This window comes from Petaurus breviceps, unplaced genomic scaffold (assembly GCF_028583685.1).
Source record: "Petaurus breviceps papuanus isolate PSGF00001 unplaced genomic scaffold, PetGlider_PUasm1.0 185, whole genome shotgun sequence".
NCBI classification, from domain to species: domain Eukaryota; kingdom Metazoa; phylum Chordata; class Mammalia; order Diprotodontia; family Petauridae; genus Petaurus; species Petaurus breviceps.
In genome coordinates this window covers 18,407,235-18,429,124 of record NW_027185797.1, presented here as the reverse complement: position 1 = coordinate 18,429,124, position 21,890 = coordinate 18,407,235, and the positions used below count along the sequence as shown (strand labels likewise).

General features: G+C 40.3%; 1 protein-coding gene across 4 annotated transcripts in view; it reads right to left on the bottom strand.

The window, feature by feature from the left end:
* Window positions 1-21,890, bottom strand: part of LRRC3B (leucine rich repeat containing 3B) — a 99,690-nt gene that overhangs the window by 48,236 nt on the left and 29,564 nt on the right. For 2 of the 4 annotated variants that reach the window (XM_069088248.1, XM_069088247.1), the window contains one exon: window positions 6,494-6,557. The exons of the other annotated variants lie outside the window; for them this stretch is intronic. The gene's annotated coding sequence lies outside the window, so the exon portion shown is untranslated. The remainder of the gene's footprint in view (window positions 1-6,493; window positions 6,558-21,890) is intronic. 4 annotated transcript variants of the gene reach the window in all.

Here is a 21,890-nt window from a genome sequence, read left to right as displayed (position 1 = left end):
TATTTATGTTTCTCTTTCTGTTGTTGTTATTTTGGCCAAATCTGACTCTCATGAGCCCATTTGGTGTTTCCTTGGCAAAGATACTGGCATGGTTTGCTGTTTGCTTCTCCAGCTCATTTTACAGATGAGAAGCTGAGGCAAACAGGGTTAAGTGACTTTCCCAGGGTCATACAGCTAGCATGTGTCTGAGGCCAGATTTGAACTTATAAAGATGAGTCTTCCTGACTTCAGGCCTGTCACTCTACACACTGTGCAACCTACCTATGTGTTTCTCTCTCACTACCTAGCAAAGTTCCTTACATAGAGTAGGCCCTTTATATAAACGTTTGTTGAATTAATTAGTAGGCACACACACATATGAAGTATACACATGAAGGATAGAGTGCTAGACTTGGAATCAGAAGGTCCTGGGTTCCAGTGCCATCAGCTGCATAGCCATAGACAAGTCACTTAATGTATTTGAATCTTGGACATATCTTTAAAATCAGAAATCACAGAAGGGGCATAAACTGTTGGCAGAGAGATTTTGATATATTTATATTGACACAGTATGAGGAGTTATTGGCACTTTAGGGCAAATGCATTCTTCAATGACAGAGCCATCTGCTGGCTCTGGGTAAGAGGAAAGTTTCAAGATGATATGTGCTGTTCATCAAAATGAGTAGAAAATTCAGATTTTAGCTATACCCCTCATACACACCTCATACAAGATTGAGCTTTTCTCATAAACAGAAGTTTACAAAACACTTTATATATGGTACCTCTCCAAAGAAGTTTATGAAGTTATATATATATATATATATATATATATATATATATATATATATTTACCCATGTTACAGATGAGGAAACTGAGGCTCAGCTTATAGCTAGTATGTATCAGAAGTGGGATTTGAACTCAAAGCCAGGACTCAATCCATTTGGTCACACTGTCTCTCTCACATTTCTTTTTGCTGCTACTGTAGAGAAAGGTGTTAGTTGATTGATGAGAACAGAAATTACTTTGAAGAATCCAGAAGCATGACCTCAGCATTCATATGGTTTGACACAAATTTATTGTCTTAGAGGTAGGGGTGGAGATATTTCATGAAGCCATTCCTTTAGGCAGCTGGTGATGGCTTCCAGTAGGCTCATTCATATTTAATAGACATGCAGGCAGAAAATGTCAAGAAGAAACAAAAGCACAGAGCTGCTTTATGGAAATGAATCCATCACAGAAGACACAGGCATTAGGTAGATGGACGGAAAATGGCGACGAGGGGTCACTTATCTGGGGATGCTCCAGTATCACTTTCAGACATGGCCATTGATCACAAAAGGGAATTTATTCAGGAACATTCATTTCTAGAACACTTGGGCTTGAGGGCATTTGTGAGAGAAGCACATGTGGGTCTTGGCATTCAATAAAACCAATGGAGATGGGTGACAGACAAAACCCACTATATCCATTCTTGGGAGAGGTCTTTTCCCTCCAAATAAAAGCAAAATAAGTCATGAGAGGCAGAATGGCCTGGAGGATAGAGTCCTGGACCTTGAATAAGGAAGGCCTAGGTACAAATCTTGCCTCTGACACTTAGAAGCTGTGTGACTCTGGGTAAGTCAATTAACTTTGGTGAGCCTCAATTGCCTTATCTGTAAAATGAGCATAATAACATGTTATACTTTGGTCCCAGGGTTAATGTGAGACTGAGGAGAGGCAACATACACCAAAGCCTTTTTATACTTTGTTTATTATTATTACAATTATAATAATTATTTTATTATTGTTTGTTAATGATAATATAATTATAATAAAAATTATGAATTTATTATTCTTAGTATTAAAATATGTTTCCTTTATTTATCCATGCATGAATACTAGAAATGAGGAAGGAATATTCTGTAAAGGTAAGAACAGGGTAGCAGTGCTCTCTTAAAAACTCATAAAAGCACATCGAGTTGTAAATTACTGCTCAATTATCATAAGGTTCAGACTTAAAGGTCCTTATTAATCAACAAATCAAAGGCCTTGATTTTATGGATTAGGAAAATGAAATTCACAGGAGTGGAGAGATCTATCCAACTTTAACTAATTTTATAGTAAATTAAAAAGCCTGAATTTGAATACAGATCATTTAGGTCTGAATCCAACACTCTTTCAACTACACTAAGCTAATTTAAAAGTTAACAATTTAGAGTCATGATCAATAAATCTAATGAGAAACCATAGTAACTAGTAGACTGCTTTTGTACTCCAGAACTCTATAGAAAGTGAGCCAGAAGCACACAAACAACAGGAAATGGGGGTCACCGAAGTCAGAGCCATCATAGACAAACAAAATGGCAGCCTCCCAGCTCAATCAGAGGCAGGCTATAAACACATGTAACGTCCAGGGATTTGTGTCTAGAGACAGCAAGAGCCAAGACATATACCCTCAAACCCCTGGGTCCCAAAGAGTTCAGAAAGTTCCAGAGTGGTCAGTAAACGCTAGGGTAAGGACATTGGAAGCCCCAAGGAGCAGTTGCAACCAATTCAGTTCGGCAGCAATCAATCCCGGATAGCCCAGGTGCTCCCAGGTTCCCAATACTCTACCAAAATCCCAGAAAGAGAAGCTGAAGATCAAAGATCCATGAATATCCTTAGCTGTGGGAGATGGAGATCACTCAGGAACCCAAGGTAAGACCAAGAAGGACTGACTAACCCACTCAAAAATGAAGCAGAAGGTAAAGACTGCCCTTGGCCCCTTAATCACTTTTTTTAAAGGGCCAGTAAACCCTATTAGCTCTGTCTGAGAACAGTGTTGGGGCCTGAGGATGATCTGAGCAATACCTACACCCTCTACATTTTTTGGGGACCACCTGAAATCCTTTCTTGGGCCCTGAAGTGTTCTGAGAGACTAATGGTGTGCAGGCCTGCCCTAAAAGAAGGTGAGAGTAATGAATGGATTTTCCACAAGAACTATATGAAGATCTAGAAGAAAAGAAGCAAGAGATCGAAAAATGAAAGAAAAGTTCTGAAGAAAGGACTGAAAGAAGAATAAAGAGGAGTGGTAAACCTAAGCCAGGTAAAGGATTCCCTCAAAAGAAAAATAGGCCAAATTGATCAATACTCCATGAAATGGCAGAAAATATTAGAACAAAATGAAAATATTGAAAAAATAAAAGAAAATGTAAAAAAAAATAACTGCAATAGTGATGCCAAAAAGACCATTGAAAAAACACTTATTTAAATACACAGAAGTGAACTGAAGAAAGTTCAGATATATATATATATATATATATATATATATACATATATATATATATATATATACAAATTACTATGTAAGATTTCTTATATTTTTTAAATTAGGAGCATGAGATGAAGGTTCATAACTTCATACCACCATCTTTTCATTTATTCTACTACATATATGGAAATGTTCTCTTTTTAGTGTTTAAGTTTGGAATTAAAAAAAAATAAACTTAACAATGATAGGAAGTCACTTTAAAACCTGCCAAATGCTCTGGACTTCAATGACAATAATGTTCCTTGAGATATTTAAATTGATTTCAAACTTAGGAGCTGTTTTAAATCCAACAGCTTGGTTATCAAAAACACAGTCCTCAACTGAGCAATGGACAACATTTACTAAGCACCTGTCACCTTACCCCTGGACTACTGTTTTCAGGAAGACAATGTACATACTTATAGTCCAAAAGAATGAATTGTTTTCATAGGATTAACCAGTTTAAAATATCTACTCTGGAACTGAACTAGATAAGTAAATTATTTATTGTCTGCTATCCATGCATACAGTGCTATTCTGGTCTATTTATCTGTGTTGACCACTCAAAAAATCAGCTGGAATTCTCATAAAAGTTAAAACTCTGTGATTATAATAGCCTGATGATTCCTTTTATGAAATCACCTCTAAAATCACTTATTCTTATCCTTAGAAATGATTCTTTTTTTTAAAAATTTCCTTTTTATGTAACTAAAAGGTCACATTAAACTCATTCTTGGGTTTTTAAATTTTAAACAGCCTAAAGCAGTAGAATTATGAGTGAATTCAGCCATCTGAAACAGTATAGGTGAAATAAAAATATTTTTAGCAACTGTTTTCATAGTGGCAAAGAAATGGAAATAAGAGGAGAGTCCATTACTTGGAGAATGACTGAATGAATGATCAGAGATAAATATAATGGAAGACTCTTGTGATGTGAGAAATGATGAAAGAGAGGTTTCAGAGAAACCTGGGAAGATTTGTATGAAGTGATCCAGAGTGAAATGACAGAACCAGGAGAATAATAACAGTATAAGTACACATGGCTTTCAAGAATCAAGAACGTTAATCAATGATTTCTGGAGACCAATGATGAAAAATGTCCCCTCCTTCCAAACAGAGAAGTGATGGATTCAAAGCATCAAATGAGGTAGATATTTTTGGACATGGCAAGTGAGAGAATTTGCCTTACTTGACTATGAATATTTTTATGAGGATTTTCTTTTTTCTTTTCCCCAGGGAGATGGTGATGGTGGAGGTAAATGGGGGGGGGGAGATGAAAAAAATTAATGCTTGTCAACTGAAAAAAAATTTAAACAGCACAGGTAATGTATCTGGATGTAAATGCATTTGCATAGCTCTGTTCTCTGTGCCAAAGCTTTCTGACCAAATCAAACACAAACAAACCTGAATTTGCATTCAAACTAAGTCCCCAACCACCTTGATTACACAGCCAGTGAATGCTTCCAAAGACTGTGGCCAATAGAAATCAAACAAGACATGACCTAAGAATTCCCCTTCCAGACATGGATGTATGTGTTAGCGGATCTAGTCTATAGCCTTGGGTGATCAATTTGCCTTCCCAGAACCAGTATTAACGTGAAGAGCATTTCTCTCAGGATACAGTCAAATGACCTGAAGCTAACCGACCTTTCTGGTTGAGTAATCACATAGGTGTTTCAAATGAGTATTTATTAAGCAACTGCTATAGGAAAGACATGAAACTGCCTGTTCTTGTACAAAGGCTTCTGACCCACAATGCTCACAACTGCAGCCTGAATCAGATTAAAATGTAATTGGGAAATATATACAAAATAAGTAAAAATACAACAAAACATTGGTTAAATACAATAAAACATAACATTGCATATTAAAATGAAATCATTGTGTGGCCCATAGGGATTCTTATGTACAGTGTAGTGGCCTCGGTCTCTTACTTGAATGTGATACCACTAGGCTAGTGGATAGAATCAGCCTTACAGTCAGAAAGGTCTGGGTTCAAGTATTTCTTTTGACATGTCCTGATTGTGTGAAAGTCACTGCACTGCTCAAGGCCCCAGCTAACTTCTAAAGATTCAGAGTTGCAGAATAATTATTTAACTGCATCAGCAAGGTGATTTCCTGAACAGGTAATGAAAACATAGATCCATACCAAAAAGATGAGGAAGGCATTTTGCTAGTCCCAGTGGATATAGAGATGAAAAGGCAATGTCTGTCCTCTAGGACCTTACATTCTATGGGGATGGGGGGATGGTACACAATACAGTTATCATAAAATGTATACAAATTAATGGTGGGCAGCCATTAGCCATTGGAGAAGTCAGAATTCACATAGGAAGTGACATTTGGTCTGATATCTAATAAAAATGAAATGACATAACATGACATCAGAACTACCCAAGGAGAATAGTTTGACATCAGAGAACTGGGATTTGAATTGATCTGTCATTACATCTCTGTGGACTTGGACAAATCACTAAATATCTCTGTGCCTCAGTTTCCTCATTTGTAAAATGAGGAGGTTGTACTAGGTGGCCTCTGAGGTCCTTTTCAGCTCTAAATCTGTAAGCCTATGATTCTATGAAATGGCTCAATGTACCTTGGAGAGAGATACCCACAGAGACAGGATATAAACTACAAGACAGTAAATAAATTGGATTGACCATAAAGACATTGACAAAGTAGATAAAGAGAACAGCCTGAAGTTCAAGAAAGAATCTTGATTATATCAAGGAATTACTTTTTATTTTCCAAAGGAAATATTGATGGGGTGCTGGAAGCCCTACGGAAATAAATCCCAGCCAGCCTGGAGACAATCTTAGTGGAAATACTGTTGGGAATAATCTTTCTTGAAATGGGAATGACTTTGGTGAGTGAGTAGCTACTTTCCTAGTTATTAGCCCCTATGGAGAATCTATTCACAGAAACTCTGAGCAAAGTAAATGGGAGGAAACAACAACAAAGATATCATTCATTCAAGCCACCAAGCAAAATCGTTTTTTCCTTTCCTGTTACCCAAAATATAAAGTTGAAGAAATGAGTAAAAACTCAAATTTGAGGTAACCCTGAACTACAAAGCATGACACAGTATATGGGAATGCTGGATTTGGAGGCAGGAATATCTGGATTCAAATCCTGCTAATGTCTGTATGGGCAGGTCAAGTCTCATAAACTCTCTAAGGATCAGTTTTCCCATCTGTAAAAGGGGGGGAGCTTGGTAAGTCTCTGGCAGTACAAAGAATACTCACCCTGGAGTCAGATGACCTGCCTTGCAATCCTGGCTCTGCCATGTTGATTTAATGTGGACCTCATCTGTAAAATGAAAAGATTACACTAGAGGATCTCTAAAGTCTCTTGCCTTTCTTGATCTTGGATCTTATGAATACTTGGAGATCCTTTCCCTCCAAAGTCAACTTCCATCTACTTTGCATCAAGATTCCATGTATCTTGTGTTACATAATCATTACATGTTATCTCCTCCATTTGAACCCAAGGTCCCTGAGAGCAGGGACTATCTTTGTCTTTCTTTATATACTCAGTGGGTAGTACATAGTAAGTATTTAATAAGTGCTGATTCACTGACCTGTCTTACAGGGTTATTGTGGGGAACTATATGGATCATTTCCTTCTATTTCATATGTCCCTTTAAAACAGATTTGAAAAGAGATGAATATTTTGTGTGCTTTATTCAGATCTGGAAAAAGAGAAGGTATTTACATCATTGTGAATTACCAATCACTTTTGTATCTGATATCCCAGCAGAGACCTTCAATTAAAATGCTGTGGGAAAGATCCATGTGTCTTCTTAGAGGATAGACAGTTTAAGCCCAGACCTGTCTGCCTGCCGGTATGCAGGTCAGGATCCTGGCCACACTCACTCAGACACATTGGAATTTATTGTTTTTTTGGCTCTTATCACCAATGGAGATACAACCTTTGGTTGGAGAAGTGAGCTAATTTACTTGAAACCACAATTATCCAATGTAGTACATTCAGAAAACTGTAAAAAATGAGTCAAGCTTTTCATTGAGCATAATTTTAGTATGAGCCTTTGAGCTTGCATTTCTTAGTGAGCCTACCTGGTCATCTTAATGACCATTCCTGGTAAAGTGAAGATTTTAAAATTTGATTTTATTTGGGTGAGGGGAGTGGGACAGGACACTGACTCTGATTTGTGTGACCTTAGGCAAATTCCTTATTCTTTTTGAACCCCAGTTGCTTTACCTGCAAAGTGAGGGGATGAGAATCAATATCTTTCAAGGTCCTTTCTAGCTCCTTCATGATTTTATCAATGGTATGTATGATCTGCATGATTTTATCAATTTGTGATCTCTGTGATTTTATCAGTATAAGAGATTCTCTCAAGAGATGCAAATATGCTATGTAGATTTAATTTAAAGCACAGGTTGGTTGTAGAGACCTTTTGAAAAGGGACAGTATCAAAGTAGAGAATAGAACAAGTGGGAGGTGGGATAGGAGGGAGGGAAATATAGTAAGTCTTTTACAATACATCTACTATGTTATTGTTTTGCATTAGCCGCACATATACAACCTATACTGAACTGCTTGATTCCCCAGTGGGGGTGGGTGTCAGGGTGGGGAAGGGAATGAATCTGGAATTGAAAGTCTTAAAATCAAATATTCAAATATATATATATATATATGTGTGTGTGTGTGTGTGTGTGTATATACATATATGTATATATATATATATACTATTATTAATACCATCTCACATGTAATTAAGAAGTAAGATATACAGGCACTGAGGCATAGAGATCCACTGGAAAAGTCGAAATGGGTATGGGAGAAAATATGGGAGAGAGCAGATTAGAGGAGGGGATATCCTGTGGGACTGCTGTTTTGGGGGGATGGGTGGGGGAAAACGGGGAGAAATTTTGTAACTCAAAATCTGGTGGAAAAGAATGATGTAAATCAGAAGTTAATAAAGAATTTTTAAAAAATAAGAAAAAAGTATACTCTACCTAGAGTTTTGGTGTGTTCATTTCCTTGTTTTTTTTTTTTTTTAACAAGTCTTGCTAAGGCAGATGCCGATTCACCCTCTACAGCCCAGAGAAGCAGAGCAATGAGTCACCTTGCCATAAGGTAACTAAGAATAAAGGGCTGGGCCCATTTATTCAGAACCTGGTGAGCCCAGAAGTGAATGAAAAGCCAGGCCAGACAATTACATCTCTGAAGAAGGAGACCCAGCCAACAGGTAACTCTGGAGAGAAGCTGAGATTAGCCTAGAATTTAGAAGTATCAAGGGCCTCCAACAGATTAAAAACAACTTTATCAATCTCTCTCCTGAAACCAAAAAATACATATAGTTCTCAGCATGTGTGGGAGAAAAAGTGAAAGAGTCAGTTGAGGTGACTAATCCCCACCACTTCTAAGAAGGGACACAGCGATTACAAATTCCAAGGGTGATCACCTGGTACTCAGAGGGTGATGGAATAACTCTCCTTCTGTCTCACTTTCCACCATCAAGTACTCCTAAGAGGAGAGGCCAGTTGGGAGAAGAGGTTAGAGAGATGTCTTTGGAGACAAGAAGAGTTGGACTGCATCCTGCCTCTGGCAGATTGGCTGGTGAACCCCAGCAAGACTCTTGACTTGTTGGAGTCCCAGGCAACTCTGAGACAAGTCACTAAAGAGTTGCCTGTTTGAATTGTTTGAAGGAGTTTCTCACCTCTATGAAAAAACAAACCTGGGTCAAAAAACAAACAAAAACACCAAAATAAAGCCCCAGAAACTAAAAGACCATCATCTGATCCAGTCCATTTTACAGAAAAGGAAACTAAGGCTCAGAGAGGCTAAAATGCTTGCCCAAAGGCATGGGAATAGCCATTGTAAAATGGTCATAGGTCAAAGGTAAAACTGGGTGACCAAGGGCATCTCTTAGCCTTGGTCTCCTATTCTGCTAAATGGGAATGAGCTAGCTCATAGGGTTTTTATAAGTGGCTTTGCCATTTTTTAGCTATGTGCCCCTGGGTTGGTCCTTCAGCCCACTGGCCTCAATTCCCTCATCTGTAAAATTAAAGAATAACATGAAATTATTTCTGGACCTTTAATTCTATAATCCTATTATGGTGACAACGAAACATATATAACCGTTGTTCACATTGGTCTAAGGGTTTCTTTGAGAAAGTCAGATGTTTCCTCACATGAACTTGACTTCCTTCTACCTGCTAGGGAATGGGGTCAGTAGTTCTGACTTTCTGGATATTACCATGACCCCCCTTCACTCCAGGTAACTACTTTACTTTTCAGCTCCTTTTGGGCTTACCTAATTAGAATGTAAACTCCTTGAGGCCAGGAGCCATCTTTTTCCTTATATTGGTATTCTCAGCTCTTAGCAGCACTTAGGTATAGGGCATTAGCATTAGGTATGTCCCTGGCATAAATGTGTTGGCTATGGTAAAGCGGCCAATGCTGAGAACTTGGTTAATGATAGGGATGAATCGCTATCCAAGGTCCCCAGGGAGCTAAATTCAGTGGTCTTTTCTTAATGCTCACCATTCTTGACATCTCAGATCTCTGCATCTGACTTTGGCAACCACTCCCTCCTTCTGGATACTGTATACTGGCAGCTCAATCATGGTTCTGTGGGCCTGCATTTTCTCAATCTGTAAAATGGTGGGATTGGACTTCATAATTAAATTATGGTAGCTCAGAATAATAAGTTAGCATTTATATAGTGCTTCAAGGTTTGCAAAGAGCTTTACAAAACTCATCTCAATTGCTCCTCACAGCAACCCTGCATGGTAAGTGCTAATATTAACTCCATTTTGCAGATGAGGAAACTGATGCACAGGTTAAGTGACTTGACCAGGGTCACACAGCTAGCAAGTGTCTGAGGCTTTATTTGATCTCTTCTCTTCCTGACTCCAGGCCTGGTACTCTAGCCAGTGGGCCACCCACCTGATCCAATGATCTGATCTCACGCCGTCCTTATTTATTCTGCCTTGTAACCATCTCATCTCTCCACTTCAACCACCATAGTTCAGGGCCTCGTTAATGCTCTCCTGGACTATTACATTAGCCTCTTCACTGGTCTATCCAATCCATCCTCATAAATTGACCAAATTGATATTCTAGAAGCACAATTGAATCATGTCTCTCCCCCCCCCCCGCCCCAGCCAAGGAGTTCCAATGCCTCCTTGTTATTTCTAGGATAAACACAAGCTCTTCTGTTTGGGATATAAAGCCCTTTAAAATCTGGCCTCAGCCTCTCTTTTCATGTTCCAGACAAAGTGGCCTGCTTCCTGCTCCCCAGACAGAACTCGTTCCCCATCTCTAAGCCTTTGTATAAACTGTCCTCCCTACCAGAATGCTCTCGCTCCTCTGGGGAGCCAGCCCCTGAACAAAAACAAGCCAATACCTTCAAAAGTGACCTAGCATTAGTAAATATTTACTGACAACTCAAGGAGCATAAACATTCTCTGGGGGAGAAACAACATATGAATACATATGTGTGTATCTGTGTCTGTGTGTGTCTGTATATCTGTGTGTATACATATGTGTGCACATGTACATGCAAAATAAATCCAAAGGAATTTTGGAGGAAACTTTCAGAATGAGAAATTTTCAAAAGAACTTTAGCTGAGTCTTTTAGGGCTAAGGGGGTCCAAGAGGCAGAGGTGAGTAGGAAACCAAATCGCCTGGCACATGGTAGACTCTTAATACACGCTTGTAAGACTGAACTGAATTGAATTGATCACAATGAATCAATCAACAAATATTATTAATAGATCTTTCCATGCTGGGATCTGGAGGGTAAATGGTTCTCCAAGTTGAGTCATTCCTATCATAGCACTGTGGTATGATAGAAAGAATAATCTCTCTGGAGTTAGAGTTCCTGGATTCAAATCCCATTTTTGATACTAACTGTGTGATTTTAAGCAAGAAACAACTTCCCTGGGCCCCAGTCTCATCTGAGAAATAGAGGGAGTTGAACTGAGGACCTCAGAGGCCCCTTCCACAGGTAAGATTGACCCATGGATATAAGGCTAGACTTTTAGAAATAGAAATGACCAAAAGAGATGGTCTAGCCTAACTTTTGAGCTCATAGATGAAGGAACCATGACATGGAGAAGACAGGGGGCTTATGTTGGCCAACAAGGCATATCATTATGGTCAGACACAGGAGGGATGGGAGCTGGCCAGCTCCCTTCAAGTCAGATCTCCTGTGGAGCCAGCCCGTTACTTGGTGTGGAAGCTGAAGAGGTGAGGGCCTTGCTCCCCACGTGCAGCCTGTGCCTAAATGAGCCTGGTTCAAACAATGGCACAGCTGGAAACAGAGCTGCAGTCCATTCTGCCTGTATTGAAATGGCAGCACTGAACAAGGGGGGTGCTTTTTCCTATAGACTAGAGAGGATAATACACCTGTGAGACAGCCCTCAAAAGACAAAATTAAACCCAGTTGTTAGAAACCTGACAGATGAGCAGGCAGTGTGTAAGGAGAATGATGGCACATTCTTTCACAATCCGAGGATGTGACTAACAGCTCCAAGCTGTGTTGTCTAACTGTGTCATTCATACAATGCTGGCCTTTGGGAGTCAGGATGGATCTTGGTGCCCAACCAGTTCAATGCTTACTCAAGAACTAGTGCCCTTCCTATAAAGGGTCATCTAATGTCCCTTTGAAGACCGGTAATGCTTGAAGAACCCACTATGTTCCAAGGAAGGAAAACAAAGCCTTTATTAAGCACCTATTTACCAAGAACTGTGCAAAATGCTTTACAAAAATTACCTCATATGATCCTTACAACTACCATGGAAGTCAGGTGCTACTAGTATTCCCATTTGACAAATGAGGAAATTGGGGCAGGCAGAGGTTAGGTGATTTGCCCAGGGTCACACAACTAGTAAATGTCCATGTAACAGTTGAACTCAGGTCTTCCTGACTCTAGGTCCAATGCTTTGTGTACTATGGCACCACACAGTTATCAAAGGGGAATGGCTCCAATTGTACAGTGGAAAGTCTAGTGACTCTGGAATCTAAGGACAGGAGCTCATATCCTACCTCTGATGCTTACAATGACCTCCTAGAGCCTCTGTTTGATCATCTGTAAAATAGGCGGACTGGACCAGAGGCTGCCAAGCTCCTTCTAACTCCAGATCTTCCAACTAAAATCCCACTGCCCACAAGAAGCCCTCCCCGCCCCTCTTAATCCCAGTGCCTTCCCTCCATTAATAATGCCCTGTCTATCCTGCATGTAGCTTGCTTTGTCCATATTTGTTCACATGCTGTCTTCCCCATTAGACTGTGAGCTCCTTGAGTGCAGGGATTGTTTTTGCCTCCTTTTGTAACCCGTGCACAGGTTAGCACCGTGATGGATAGTTTTCTCACCAAGATTCACTCCAGGTTCTTCCACCTGGATCTGGATTGGGGACCTTCCCTCCCCCCTTTCAGCTCCTTTTCTATGTGTTATCTTCCCCCATTAGAATGTAAAATCTTTGAAGGCAGGGACTATCTTTCTTTTCTCTTATTTGGGTAAGACAACAGAGACGACAACAACATGGTGCCATAGTGTATGAAGCCAAGGCTTGAAGTCAGGAATAACTGAACTTAAATCATGCTTCAGATACCTTCTAGCTGTATGACCCTGGGCAAGTCACTTAACCCTGTTGGCCTGAGTTTCTTCATCTGTAAAATGAGCTGAAGGAGAAAATGGCAAACCACTCCAGTATCTTTGCCAAGAAAACCACAAATAGAGTCACAAAGAGTTGGACGTGACTGAAAATGAATGGACAACAGGAACTTAGTACTGGGTCTTGGACTTAGTAAGAACCTAAAAAATGCCACTTGATTGACGAACAAATCTATGATCCCAGTATCCTTATCCCTCATCACAACTTTCACTCCCTATTCTTGGTTCTGCACCCTGGGGACAAACAGAACAAATCTATTCCTTCTCCTACATGAAAGATTTTTCAAAACATGAAGACAGCCTACAACTCTGCCCCACCCCCAAGTAGTTTTTTTTCTTCAAGCAAAACATCTCGTGTCATTTAAACAAGTCCTCATATGGCATAATCTCAAAGTCCTTCCCCACTCTCTACTCCAGAAACGCGCTAGTCAATCAATGTCCTTCCTAAAAGTTTGTGCCCAGAAATGAGCAAAGCATTCCAGATGAGATTTCCATCTATTTAAGTAAAATCCCTTAGTCATTCAGACTATTAAGGGAAGGCTCCACATTGCTTTTTAGTTAATAATCACTTACAATCTCAGACAAGGCAAGATGTCGGCACTCATCTACCTCACAGGTTTCCAGAGGCTTAGACAGAATGGAATTTTCTTCTCAGCTGGGTCCAGCCCTCAAGACAAGCAGGCAACAAAGTGAAGGCTAAGAAACCAAGATTACTGGTTTGGATTCCTTCTTTACATTGCATTTGTGACTTTGGGAAACCTGAATTTCTACTATGGTATTTGGAAACACACACACACACACCATTCATAGCATCTGTCAAAATAGAATTACCAATGTAAAAAAAAATTGTCATTTCTATTTATTTTCATCATACCAAACTCTCTATTCAAACCTGCCAGTAAATACTTTATTTTAAGAAAGGAAACATCCTAAGTCAAGATGTGTTTAGTTAGGAAGCAGTGGAGAAAAGGTGATGAATTTGGAGGGAGAAGATCTGAGTTCAAATCCAGTCTCAGCTACTTAATACCAGTGTGAATCTGAACGTCACCAGCTCCTGATTATCTCTGAGCTCCTCTGCTAAAATAAGGCAGCTTAATTAAACAAGCTTCAAAGGCCTTCTAGTCCTAAATCTATGATCTCATCACTGAATCCTACAAGATTTCAGGTTAGGATCCTTTAATAAAGCATTTATTGAGCACCTATTATGTAAAGCCCATGATGGGACAGTCAACATCCATTAGATAATCATTTATTAAATGCCAACTGTATGCATTATGTCTGGTTCCAGGAACACAAAAATAAAAACCAGACAGCTCCTTCTACTCCTACATCTGCCCAGGAAGTCTCATTCTAGAGGGTTGATGTGGATATTTACAGCAATAATAATTATTATTATGGTAAGAATAAAGATTTATATAGCACTTTAAGGCATGTGAAATGTTTTACATGTTATTTTATTGAGCTTCACAACAACCCTCTTATACTCATTTTTCAGATGAGGAAACTGAGACTGAGAATTTTATTCAGAGTCACACAGCTATTAAACATGGAAAACAAGATTTGAACCCACATCTTCCTGATTCCAAGTCCAATAATGAGAGATGTGGGCTGCATAAGACCCTGTTGGTTCCTTGAAGGACCTTAGGGTTGTCTTGGAGATTAGGGTGTTTGGCACATTCTCTCTCTCTCTCTGTGTCTCTGTCTCTGTCTTTGTCTCTCTCTCTTTCTGTGTGTCTCTGTCTCTGTCTCTCTTCACTCCTCCCCCACCCTGATAGATGACTCCCAGACCCATATCCCAATCCCTGGCTACTGTCCCAACATCCAGGCCCCTATCTCTAGCCCAATATTAGAGGGAGTTTCTCTCCCGGGGCTTCACATCCCCACCTCCCATGCAGCCAGTCTAAAGCCAATGCAGAACAGTGGAAACAGCATGGAATTCAAAGGCTGAGGTCCCAAATGAGAATCTTGGCTCTTCTATATATTTATTTATGTGATCTTGAGTAAGCCTTTTCTCACTCTGAGCTGCAGTTTCCTTATCTATAAAATGAAGGAGCTGGAGTGAAAGACCTTTAAGTTTCCTGCTAGCTCTAAATCTGCAATCTGGCCCTCTAGGATATACAATTTAACAGTAGGGATTGTATTGTCATAAATATAGTTAGGTGACTTGATGGATAGATGTCTAAAGCTAGAATCAGGAAGATTAAGTTCAAATCCGACTTCAGACACTTAATAACTGTGTGATCCTGGGCAAGTCACTTAACTTTTGCCTGCCTCAGTTTTCCCATCTGTATAATGAAGATAATAATAATAACATCCATCTTCCAGAATTGTTATGAGGACAAAATCAGATAACATTTGTGAAGTGCTTTGCAAACCTTAAACACTCTATATAAATGCTATTATTAATTGTTAATTAATGAAACACATTAATTCATTAATTGCATCATCTTCCCAATGATGCCCCATTAAAAACATTAGCAGCAAATATTTTTTTTTGGAGGGGGGCTAGGACAAGTTCTAAATGGGAGATGGGAAAGTTTATTCTGAAGGCAAAATGAGAGATGTTGTTTCTTTCCTCTGAGATGTATCTTTCTCTCTGGTGTAGGACGAGTCTATGATGTATAAGGGATTAGGCTTCAGGATAAACTTAGCTGAAATCTGGCCTTGGGTAAATGTCTTACCCTCATCATGTTCCATGTTTAAAATTGTGATCCCATGACCCTTTGCTCTTTATAGAGGTTTTAAGAACCCCCCAAGACAGAATCTGGCAAATAGGGTACTGAAATGGACCTCTCAGTGGGGAAATGTGACCCATCCCTGTTTCACAAAGTCGTCAGCGAATGATGGCGGCCACTAATTCAGCTATGCAACAGGCTGTCGTTTCAGAAGTAATACTGGGGGCAGGGCCTGGCCCAGTTGTGCTGAGCTACAACATGTTTGCTATATTGTCTTATTTTATTTTTAATTCCAGGCTATCTAAAGTCTGTGGTGGCTTTAAATCAAGATCTTATTACATTCTTGTTTATCTCATCAGAAACAGAGCCCTGGGAACTGGAATCCATCACTACTCTCCAGCCAACCCTTGGACGAGGTCCATGCTTGGGTGGAATGTGCTGGGAAGGTTATTTTAGCTTGCTAATTAGAGATGGAGAAAATGGCCATATGGAAGCACCGGGTATAGGCAAGGAAAACCATCTTCTAGAAATCTATACCCAGGAGGCAACACGCTTCCCCTCTCAAGAAAACAAATGGCTGCCATGGATTTGGCTGGCCACCAGATTCAAGATGGCATGTTTCATTAATGTCATTAATAAGCAAATAATAAACATACTGAGAGGCAGTATGGTACATTGGGTAGCTGAGAAAGAACTACCTTCCATGCAGAAGGACCTGCGTTCAGGTCTTGCCTCTGACAAGTATAAGATCATTCATCCCCAGCTGCTAATGCTCCAATAAATACTCAATTATACATGCAGACTCAGATCCAGTCCAACCTCTGACTCATGCTGGCTGCATGACTTGGGCAGGTCTGCAACTTCCACATGCTCCTGACCACTTTCTAAGACACTAAGTTGCAGAGAAGGCGCTACCTGTATTAGTAAAGAGTTTCCTCTTCCAAGAGTTCCCTGTACCAGTGAAATCATATGTCCTGTCCCTCCTTTGGTCTAGACTTTTAATATATATTCTTTATATATTTACATATATTTATTGTTATGTTTGCATATGTATATACATATACATGCATCTATACAGATACATATGTGTCCATCCACATGCTTGTATGTGTGTATACACAGTATGTATGTGTGTATGTATGTATTATGCATATTGTTTTCCCCAATAAAATAGGAAGTCCTTGAGGGAAAAGGTGTTTCATTTGTGACTGGCATAGTAACTGATGGGGATGGGGAGAGAATAAATATTTATAAAGCACCTACTATGTGCCATGCACTTTTATGACTATTACATCTTTTGATCCTTACAGCAATCCTGGCAGGTAGGTGCTGTTATTGTCCCCGTTTTATAGATGAGGAAACTTAGGTAGAGGTTAAGTGACTTGCCCAAGGTCGTGCATCTATTAAATGTCTGAGGTCAGATTTGAACTCAGATTTTCCTGACTCCAGACATAGTGTTGTATCCACTCTGCCACCTACCTGCCATAATAGGTACATGATGAATTCTTTAAAAATGAGTATTGAGTGACTCATTGATCTGCATTGGTGGAGAGAGTTTCACCACAGGGAGTTCCTTTCATTGGTAAAATTACAGGGGCAGATCTAAAATTTTAATTGAAATAAAAAAATAACATGGGATTTTGGGAGCACCATAGGCAAGGACCTGGCATCCACTTTCATTCATCTGTTCTTAAAAACAACAGCAACAACAGTTTAACATCCAACCATTTGTATAACAGTCCCACCCCCAGCCAAACCAAATGCCTCGACACAGATGGAGATTTAAAAGCCTCAAACTTTCGGCATCATCCAATGTTCTCAAAATCTCGGCAAGACATCAGGTAAGCCCAGTGTCAGCTAAAGAACACTCCCAATTCCCCTCCATGTGAGCCTTCAATCCAACAGCTCCAACTTCCAGCCCCATGGAAAAAAGGCTTAAAATCAGTAGGGACAAGATGTCAGATTCTCCAAAACAAAAAGGCTAATGTCATTTGTCAGCAATTCTGAGAGCCTTTAAACCCATGTTTGTATGTAGGCCCACCCAGGAATATTTCCAAATGCCAAGTCTGCAGTGTTTGGGGGCCTGTCTATAGATTATGAGAGAGAATCAGGACATCATGGAGAATCAGGTCATCCGGATGAGAGTCTGAAGGGGCCAACCATCCATTGACGGGGAAGCTGCATTTCAGTAAATCAGGATTCTCAAATCCTAGCAGGAAAAATATGTGGTGGTGTGTAATCCAGTGATTTTTCATTTTGTGATCATCTTCTTTCCTGTTATGCCCTTTTCTTTCTATATGTGTCTATAATGTTAATATCCCATCATTCATTTTTTTAAATCCGCATTTTATTTCATCTCTCTCAATTCCCCATTTCTATTCTAGCCCTTATAGTTTAGCAGGCAGGGAGAAGGAACCTGTGACCTTGAGACCACACATGGCCTTCTAGGTCCTTGGATTCGGCCTTTTGACTAAGTCCAAGTTTTACTGAACAAATCCTTTCATTAAGGGATTTGTTCTGTGGAGTTTGGATTCAGTCAAAGGGCTGTACTTAAGGACCGAGGGGGCCACATATGGCCTCGAGGCTGCAGATTCCCCACCTGTGATTTAGCTTTTCCAGCTTCAAATCAATCAGCATCAAATCAATAAGCATTTCTTAAGGGCAGTTAGTTGTTACAGTGTATAGAGCATGGGGCCTGCAGTAAAGAAGACACATATTCCTGAGTTCAAATCTGGACTCAGACACTTACTAGCTGTGTGACCCTGGGCAAGTCACTTAACCCTGTTTGCTTCAGTTTCCTCATCTGCAAAATAAGCTGGAGAAGGAAATGGCAAACCACACCAGTATCATTGCCAAGAAAATCCCAAATGGGGTCATGAAGAGTCAGACATGACTGAAACAGCTGAACTACAATAGACTCAGGGTCAGGTACAATGCTAGGCGCTATAAAGACATGTGACAAAACAAAACAATCCTGCCCTCAAGAAGGTGACATTCTACTTGGGGGAGATCCACTAAGTGTCTCCTATGTTCCCATGTCTCTGTCCCTGGCTGCTCTCTCTTGGATAATCCTCTTTCTGGGATAATAGCCCCCCTCTAAAAGGTTAGGGCTTTTTCCCTCCCCGTATTTCTGATTTTTTTAAGGATCCAACTCCAAGCATACAGCAGGCAGGAATGACATGAAGGGTTTTCTTTGATGATGAATGGGAGAGGGGAGATCATGGTCTCAGCACCTGGAAGGCATCTCAGAAGCCATCTGGCCCACTTTCCTCATGTTCGAGAGGGAGAAACTGAGCTCCATGCACAGGGTTACTGTGAGATGTAAAGCACTCTGCGTGCCTTAAAGCATTATAGAAGTGCCAGTTATTATTAATTATTAGGCTATGATCTCCAGGCCTTGCACTTCAGGGCATTCCTGCTGAGCTCCAGCAATGTTTATGCAGTAATACTGGGCTCTTCTGAGGACTGTGTCACGAAGTGGGGGAGGGGGGAGATATATGCCCCGACTTCTAGGTTTAATCTGTATCATTAATACCTTCTTCAGTCTAGACAGTCAACAAAGCAATAAATAAAGCCCCAGTTTGTATATGGGTTTCTGAGGTGTATCACTGAAAATTTAACCACCAAACTGCTTGTTAAATTGATTATTTTTAAAATAATATTTTCTCAATTACATGTAAAATAATTTTAACATTCATATTTTCTTAGTTTGAGTTCCAAATTTTCCCCTTCCCTCACTCCTCTCTGGAACAGTAAGCAATTTGACATTGGTTATACACATGCAATCGTGCAAACATATTGTTAAACTGATTGTTAATCACTGTAGCCACCAAAATTTTATTCTCCAACTGGAGCTGGTTCTAGGAGACCCCCTTGCCCATGCAAGTCATGACTTGTCCAAGGCCTCTTAGGTTTAAGATAGTATCTGTGGCATCATTTGAACCCAAGAACTCTGCCTTTGCAGAAATCATTCAGCCTCCTCATTTTTTCACATGGGGAATGAGGCCCAATGTGGTTAAGGAGCACATTCCCCAAGTCATATGGGTAGACAGCAATTCAGTCTGGATTCAAACCCAGAGTTTACATTTATAACATCATACATTTAGGACTGCTTCCCTACCTTACCCTTTCTATTTGTGTTCTGTGTTTAAAAAAGGATCGCTTTCAGGATGGGGGAGGGCATGTTTGAAAATGAAGGTGATATGTAAACAAATATATTAATTAAAACTTTTTTAATGGGAATTACAAAGATTTCCTCTGCCCCTGTAGGAGCTGGAGCTACCAAGATGATTCTCTTTCTTTTCCTCACTTTCTTCCCTCGTTTTCAATTGCTTTTCCTTCCATCACTCCCTCTCCCTCCCTCTCTCTTCCTCCCCAAGTTCACAGCTGTGCTGCTGTATCTGACACCTCCCAGCAGCATATGCTATTGGGAGCAGGTGTGGAAATAAGAGAGACAACCAAGAGAGAAAAAAATGGACAGGATCCCAAACACCTTCATTCTCAGATAATGCTGGGCCAGAGTTGAAGGGGGGAAGAGATCCCCCTTCCAGAAGAAGCAGGGAAACCAGAGCAGAGCATCCCAAAAGAGGAGATCCTCCTCCAAGGCCTGGCAAAGAAAGCCAGGAATCAAGCCGAATGCCTGGAGAGGACTCTGGCTTCTTCCTTGTCTTGACATTAGCACTGAGGGACCACCATCCTGAGCCTTTTTATCAGCCCACATCCTCTAATTCTACATGCTCAGACGGGGTCTCCAAATTCCAAGTGAAGTGTGTATGTGTGCGTGTGTGTGTGTGTGGTGGGGGGGGGGAGACAGACAGAGAGAGAGAAGGAGAGAGAAAGAGAGAGAGGAGAGAGAGGGAGAAAGGAGAGAGACAGAGAGACAGAAGGAAAGAGAGGAGGGACAAGAGAGAGAGAATTAGCACAATCATATATCTTTTAGGAAAATCCAAGATTCAGGTTGAAACGGTGCAAGGACTGCAGGTACCCTGGGTTTGATTTCCAATTCCAGATCTGCTTGTGTCATTGGAGAAGTCACTTCAGATAGTTCAGTATCCATTTTATTACTTATAATGTGAGATGGTTAGACTAAATTATCTTATAGATAATATAACATAGAGCCTTCTTTGCTCTAAATAATAATGGTTCTAATTGACATAGCCCTGTAAGGGGCACCCAGCACATTGATTGTCACACCAATCCTGGGAAGTAGATAATGTTATCATCCCATATCACAGAAAAGGAAAGTGAAGCCCAGAGAGGCTGAATGACTCACTCACCCAGGGTCACAAAACAAATAAATGCCTGGGGTAGGATTTGAATTCAGGTCTTAACTTCAATTTCATTTTGCTACCTGTCAATCACAACAAATAGTCTGAGTGACTGCCAGATTGCTCTGATACTACGTGGAGTAAACCACTTAGCGTCTGTGGGCCTCAGTTTCCTCAACTGTAAAATGATGCCTATGAAACTAGATGGCCACAGAGGTTCCTTCCATCTCTCAGGCTTGGTCCTATCACCCTATCACTCATCAGACACCAGTGCCAGGATTCATTCTGCCATCCCCTCCTGCCGACCCACGCTATCAACTTCAGGGACTTCTGCCCATCCTTCAGTTCACAGTATAAGCCTTTTCCACCCAGCCCAGCCCACAAGGATCTCTCCTTTTCTGGAACCCTTATTTGGAACATCACTAATCACTGGATACTTATAAACTGCCTCCCGTGGTTATCTTTTTAAATGCAATTCACAGAGACTTGCACACAGTAGGCACTTAAAATCTTGGATGGATTAGATTTTAATTCAGTGGACACTAATTCAGTTGTTTGCAGAACCCTTTAGCAATCATGAGGAAGATGCTGAGTTTAGACCCTACCCCTGCCCTCATGGAGTTTGTACTCTAACAGATGGATAGAGGACGTAAGAATAAATAAAACAACATGGTGTCCAGTTAGAGATTGAGTGAATAGAATGTTTATAAGGTCCAGGGGGAAAGCTTATTATCAGTGGAGGTGTCGGCTGGGGAAGAAGAAGGGGAAAATTCTAGAGGGCTTTTGATAATAAGCAACCTAAAATGTGCCTGTCCTGACTCCCGGACAGGCAGAAATCACAGGGAAGTCTAAGGTAGAGATCTGTGCTCCTCCCGGGGAGAGAACTTATTGTTTTTAATTTAAAGGCTGTCATCATTGCAGTGAGTTAATCACAAATCAGTTCGGCTCATGGATTTATCATCTCCCCTGAGTTATCCCAGACTCATTCCATTCTTAATGAAGAATGCTCTCAAGGTGAGGAAATGACTGGAAAGAACAACCACCCATGAC